The following is a 7,192-nucleotide window of genomic DNA, read 5'->3' as shown; positions in this document are numbered from 1 at the left end:
CACCGGGCACAGACTGGGCAAAGGGCCGGGGTTCACAGTGTTAACATTTTAGCGTAAAGAAACTTGCGCTGGGCTTTCCTGGTGCCTCAGTGGTTAAGAATCTGCCCGCTAACGTAGGGGACACCGGTTCAATCCTTGGTCCAGGAAGATCCCACCTGCTGTGGAGCAGCTGAGGCCAAGTGCCACAACTGCTGAAGCCTGTGCACCCGGAGCCCGCGCTCCATAAGCAGGGAGGCCATCACCCGGGGAGGAGCCTGTGCACCGGAGCCCGCGCTCCATAACTGGAGAGGCCGCTGCACCGGGAGGAGCCTGCGCACCCGGAGCCCGAGCTCCATAAGCAGGGAGGCCATCACCCGGAGAGGAGCCTGTGCACCGGAGCCCACGCTCCATAAGCAGAGAGGCCGCCGCCCGGGGAGGAGCCTGCGCACCCGGAGCCCGCGCTCCATAACCAGAGAGGCTGCCGCCCCGGGAGGAGCATGCGCACCCGCTGCCCACGCTCCATAAGCAGAGAGGCCGCCACATGGGGAGGAGCCTGCGCACCCGGAGCCCGCGCTCCATAAGCAGGGAGGCCGCCACAAGGGGAGGAGCCTGTGCACCGGAGCCCGCACTCCATAAGCAGGGAGGCCATCACCCGGGGAGGAGCCTGTGCACCGGAGCCCACGCTCCATAAGCAGAGAGGCCGCCACATGGGGAGGAGCCTGCGCACCCGGAGCCCGCGCTCCATAACTGGAGAGGCCGCTGCACCGGGAGGAGCCTGCGCACCCGGAGCCCGCGCTCCATAAGCAGAGAGGCCGCCGCCCGGGGAGGAGCCTGCGCACCCGGAGCCCGCGCTCCATAACCAGAGAGGCCGCCACATGGGGAAAAGCCTGCGCACCCGGAGCCCGCGCAAGAAGCCTGCGCACTACAACTAGAGAGGAATCCCCGCTGCTGCAACTAGAGAGTCACCATGACAATGAAGACCCAGCTCAGCCCAAAGTATACGTAAAAAAATAAATCTTTAAAAGAAAGAAATTCGTGCCCCATTTGATGTTTGGAGTACCAGCTTTGTGAAAGTCGCTCAGTCGTGTCTGACTCTTTGCGACCCTAGGGACTATACAGTCCATGGAATTCTCCGGGCCAGAGTACTGGAGTGGGGAGCCTTTCCCTTCTCCAGGGATCTTCCCAACCCAGAGATTGAACCCAGGTCTCCTGCATTGCGGCAGATTCTTTACCAACTCAGCTACGAGGGAAACCCATCAGGGAAGTACTAGCTTTAGTTAAGAGAATCTGGCCTGTTAAAATAACAACCTGATAATCCAGCTGAAAACGTGACCTTGAGTAACAGATCGAGTTAGTGGTTTTATGGGGAAATATTGCTGTTTTGTTTATTGTTTGTAGTTAAGAGTTAAGAGGCCCCTAAATTCATCACGTTGGTCTGTGTACAGTATAGATCCCTAAAAATTAGCTTCTACTCAGAAGGTTTCGTTAAAGGCAGACAGCTGAAACGCGAGAGCACAGATGTGAATTGGTTCATTTTGAAAATGCAATTAAAACGCTGAAAGCTGTTAACTGAGTCAGTCAGTGGAACAGGAATCACTCACAGGTCCCGTAAAGGAAGAAATTCAAATGTGCCTTTTTACATATAGAATGAGGTTGATACATTCCACTTAAAAGCTGAAGGAATTGCTAGACTTTAAAATGTATAATTTTAGTAAATTGAACAAATTGTAGTTGAATTAATTTAAAAAGACAGTCGCACACGGAGTAATCTTCTCTGTGCCAGAAAGGGAACAAGAGTCAGCGATGATGCATCAGAGAGGAGAGAGACCCACGCGGCGGGCGAGGATCACGCCTGGCTCCGCTGGGGGTGCCTTGGAGAGCGTCTCTCGGAAGGGAGGGAAAACGGAGATGCAGAGAAGGAAGGACACTGCCTGGGCTCACAGCCCGCTAGTGGGCAGCCAGGACTAGAGCTCTGCTCCCGCAGGGTGGGTGGGATGCTGGCTCTCCCACACCACCCTCCGGCTGCCGGCACACATCCCCGCCCCTACGGCAAAACCTCTGCTTGGGCTCCTGCTGCAGGGCGCGCTTGCCTGCTCAGCCCTCATCTCTAACAGTCCCCGCACAGGAATCAGACAGTCCCGCAGTCCTGCAAGGTTCCCCACGGAGCTGACAGGCCGCTCAGGTCACAGGCGAAGGATCAACCCAGGATGATGGTCAGAAAGGGAAGGCCTGTCACTGGCTGCCTTGCACCTGGGCGAGTCCTGCTCCTGAATTTCAGAACTCACTGCTGCTGCTGCTCCTTAAGCACACCCTGGGCCAGCACACTGGGATTCCACTTCCTGTTTGGCCTCTCCAGTGAGAGGAAGCGCTGACGCCGAAGCTCCAAGCCTTTGACTACCTGATGCGAAGAGCTGCCTCACCGGAAAACACCCTGATGCTGGGAAAGACTGAAGGCAGGAGGAGAAGGGAAGGACAGAGGATGAGATGGCTGGATGGCATCAGCGACTCGTGGACATGAGTGTGAGCAAGCTCTGGGAGCTGGTGATGGACAGGGAGGCCTGGCGTGCTGTAGTCCATGGGGTCACAAAGAGTCAGACACGCCTGAACAACAACCATCAGGAGAGAAAGGGGTATTTAGTGAATGCCTGCTGTTCGCCAGGTGCTGGTCTGGGCCCCATGACAGAGGGAAGCAGAGAAGGTCCCTGCACACTTGGAGCCTGTGCTGTTAGGGGAGACCGAGAAGTTAAGTAGACAAACAGCTACACAATGCTAACACAAGGCGAGCTCTGATACAACGTGACAGCCACGCGTGCCACCAAGGAGACAGGACCCGAAGAGCTTCCCTCCATGTTCCTGCTTACACGATCTGCTTGGCAACAGATAAGCTTTCTGTTTGTTTTTTAAAATAGCTTGTAAAGTTTAGTTGGTTTACAATCTTGTGTGAGTTTCTGGTGTACAGCAAGGTGATTCGGGTTTTCATATGCTTTTTCCATCGTAGGTTATTATGCGATATTGATACAGGTCCCTGTGACTTTCAGTAGCACCGTGGTGCTCATCTAGTTTACGTACAGTAGCTCTATCTGCTGGTCCCCAGCTGCTAGTTTATCCCTCCCGCTTCCCCTTTGGTAGCCATACGTTTGTCCTGTATACCTGCGAGTCTGTTTCTGTTTTGTAAACAAGTTCATTCGTATAATTTTTCGATTTCACCTCTAAGGGGCATCAGACTTGTCTCTTTCCGGCCTACGTATGTAAGTGGTGATCTCTAGGTCCACCCTTGTTGCAGCAAATGACATTCTCCGTGCTTTTTCAGGGCTGAGGGGTATTCCGTTGACATATGTGCCACGCCTTTATCCGTTCACCTGTCAATGGACATTTGAGCTGCTGCTCTGTCCTGGCTGCTGTAGACAGTGCTGCAGTGGGCTGTGCGCGGCTCGTGGGTTATGGGTTTCTCCAGATACATGCCCAGGAGCGGGGATTGCCGGGTCATATGGTGGCTCTATTTCCAGCTTTTTAAGGAACGTTCATGCTGTTCTCCATAGTCAGGCCCGCATCCTCACTGTCTTTGTTACTCTTCTGGCCGACGCGGGGATGCTCTCATCGCCACACGTGGCGGGTGCGTCACTGCTCACAGCGGCCGTGAGCTGGAGACCTCGGCTCGATCGGGGCATCTCACTCTCTTCCGCCTGAGCCCCCGTCATATCATCTCAGAGGGAACGTGAAACAAACACGGTGTGTGACTTGGACACCCCCCATCTGTGGCCATCCCACGGGGGCTGCAGGCGGGAGAGGAAGACCCCTCCTCCCTTGACAAGTGGTCAAAGAGGTGACATCGCCAGGATACCACCCTTGTCACCTCCACCCCCCAGAGGGGCCCTGCGCCTGTTCCTGCCTCCGCAGGCTCTTTCTGCACCAAACGCCACTCGGACTCAAGGTCTCAAGCTGATTTCTGCCAAAGGATTGCTAATAAGAAGAAACACCTCTGAAGGCTTAAAGACTTGCATTTTAAAGAGATGCATTTTATACAGAAGGACCACATTTCTCTACAGGGGCATTTTAGCATCAGGGGAGTTGGGGGTGGAGGGGCTCTGGGTACATGCTTCAGCCTTTATAAAATCCGGTATAACCCAGTATGCAGCAGGCACCTGCCTTTCCGGTAGCCAGGCTGTGTGGGGGATGAGACTATATAAGCTACCAACGCCAATTCCTGTGTTCCAAGTAGCAGCAGGACGCCTGGGGATTTTTGGAATCGCAGGTTCGGCAGCCTCCAGAGCTGCTGAACCACGTGGGGGACAGGAACCTGCTTGAACAAACCTTCCAGCTGACCCAGGTACAGGCTTCAGCCAGCACTGTCCGGGGAAGTCCAGGCCCTGACCCCTGACTGCACGGGCTTTCCCGGGCGAGGAAGCTCAGCACCCCGCCCCGTCCCGTGACCACCCTTTCTTCCTTGACCCCGGAGCCCATCGTGTCCACAGATCTCACCTCTCCCAAGACGGGAGCAAAGTCCCAGTGACCTGCCTCCACTCAGGTGTTCGAAAGACCCGTCCAGGCTGGGTCTGTGGCTGCAGTGGGGGGCCCTGGCGCTGGGGGAGCCGTGCACCAGCGAGTCCGGCTTCCCTGCTCCCATCCGTGAAGACACACGGTGCTTGCTGGGCTCTGGGCCCTGGCCACACCTGTGGGCTCTCGTCCTCTGGCCCAGCCTGCAGCAGGCACTTCTGTGAGTCAGGTCTCTGGAGGAGGGAAGAGGCGGAGACAAGCGAGGTGGGGGGCTCTGCAGGGCCTCGCCCCAGAAGGGTCTCACTTGGGACACTACCGGCTTTAAAATATTTTACGTAACTGATTGCTTTGGGGCCGTGTTCTGCCTTTGATGCCTCGCACAGGCTCTCCCTAGTTCCGGTGAGCTGGGCCTCTCCTGCTGCAGACGACGGCTCTGGGGCGTCTGGGCTTCAGTGGCTGCAGAGCGCGGGCTCAGCGGCTCCGTGGCACGGGGCTCTTCCCGGATCAGGGATTGAACCCATGTCCCCTGCGTTGGCAAGTGGATTCTTTGCCACCGAGCCGCCAGGGAAGCCCTCTCAGTTTCATCTTTAACCGTGGACGCTGAGAAATGGTTGCCTTCTCCGGCCCTGGAAACCCTCAAATCTGCAGACTCTGTTTCCTTTAACGCCGAGTGCGGCTGAGAGCAAGCGCTCTGAGTCACCACCGTGGCTCCGACGTTTTCCCAAGTCCCACGCTCGTGAGCGGCCTGCAAGCTCTCACAGGTCAGAGAGAGCAATCTGACCACACGTTCTGCCCCCGGAGTACGGGGCACCTTCCACCCACCGAAGGCAGTTCCTGACTCCTCCACCCGCAGCGGGGCCTGCCACCTCACACTGGCGGTTGGGAGGCGTCCACTTCCGGCTTCACGTTCCCCTCTGCTCCGGGATCGTCCAGGCTGGTGGACCTCAAACCCAAGCAGGCACCAGGACTCCCCTACCGGCCTGGTCAAAACACAGATGACGGGGCCTCCCCCAAGTTGTTCGGTTCAGCAGGCCTGCCGCGGGGCCCGGGACTCTGCATCCCTACCAAGGGGCTGATGCTCTTGCGATGGCCCACGGACCCAGCGGCTTGGACAGTAACCACACTCTCCGACATCCACGGCTGAGACGAACAGCTGCTCGTTTCTTGCTCAAGCTGCAAGTTCCTGGTGGTCTGGCTGGGGACTCCCTCCGGGAACATGCTCGCTGGAGACACAGTCACCCCAGGAACACGGCTGCTGAGATGCAAGAGGGAACCACCAAGACTGCAGGGGCCACACGCTACTCCCTCTCGGTCATCGGCCGTCACGAGCCAGGGGGCCAGGCAGTATTGTCTTTCTCTGTTTAGCTGGACAGCAGAAGCGGGAGCCTGGGGGCCTGGCACCCCTGCAGGGCAGTCAGGGTCTGAAGGACCAAGGCTTGTGGAAACTCCCCCACGAGGCGGGAGGCTGAGCTCTGCCCACAGCCCAAGGCCTCTCAGGGCACAGCTCTGTCTGCGCAATGCCCCCTGCCGCTTCTTCTGAGGAAGAGCTCCTTTGGCGGATGGTCTGGCCCATGCCTTCCTTCCACTTTCTGTGACCATGATGAGGGTTTTGAGAGTCTCCACTGTCCCGAGATTGGGGTCACACATGGGTTTAATGCAAGGGAAGGCCCTGGTCACACTTAAGAAGACAGCCGATCACATCTATTTACGGTGGAAACAGTCATCTTGATTTATTGAAAAACTATTACAATTATTCCTCTGTTACACAGGTTTAAAATATTTTAAAATACCCTTTCCTGGGCATTACAGTGGAAATGTATGAACATGTCTATTGGGTTTCCGGGAAATGTACAGTATGTCGCTTGACATTCTATTTTAAAGGGCCTAATGTCCTAGAATATTTACCATAGGTTTTCTTTTGACCATTTTCCTTTTCTCTTCATCAACATCTGTCCAGTTATATAGATGAGGGGGAAAAAAAATAAAATTACACCAAAAGAATTTCTGCAAATATAAGAAGTAATTTTATTGCAATATATCATAGCTAAGTGGTCTGGGGAGAATGGGACATGTTTTGACTCAGCACAAATTACAACAGCTTTGAAGGGACCAATGGAGGAAAGATTGACAGAATAAAAGGAGAACTTGGTGGGATGAGAAATCAAAATGGAATCACATGACCTAGACAAAACCCACAGGGCACCCTGTGGCAACGACCCGATATGGCTTTTCCTTTGAAGAGATGAAGGACAGGGTCATTGGCAGACGCTGGCATCCTGGGTGCAGAAGAATCTCAAAGCCAGACTTTTCTTTGGCAAGAGCAAGACTCAATTTCTAGGGGATTTGGGAAATCTTCGTGGTGGTGGTGGTGGGCGTCGTTACTCCTGGGTTGCTCTGCTGCGGTTTCCTAAGCTGGAACCATGGTCCGATGGGGCAGGGTGGGCGGAGAACAGCACCAGGGCTGGGACCTGTCACAACTCCTCCCGAGGGGGCTGCACAGGGCCCCAGGGCCCGTCTCGCTTCTCCCATCCTGGCAGGAAAGGGCATTGCACAAGGGCAGCTTTTCACAGTAAAGGAATCACCTTTCCTGCCAGCCCAGCAAGTCCTTGCCCTCGCGCGGTGAGGAGGACCAGTACCGGACGGAGCCTGGCTGGCCCGAGCACCCAAGCAGCTGAGACCCACGCCCAACACATTTGCAGACGGAAATCCAAATTGCTTT

Source organism: Oryx dammah, unplaced genomic scaffold, assembly GCF_014754425.2.
Source record: "Oryx dammah isolate SB20612 unplaced genomic scaffold, SCBI_Odam_1.1 HiC_scaffold_25, whole genome shotgun sequence".
Classification (NCBI taxonomy): domain Eukaryota; kingdom Metazoa; phylum Chordata; class Mammalia; order Artiodactyla; family Bovidae; genus Oryx; species Oryx dammah.
The sequence above is the reverse complement of the archived record's forward strand: the minus strand, read 5'-3'. Positions refer to the sequence as shown.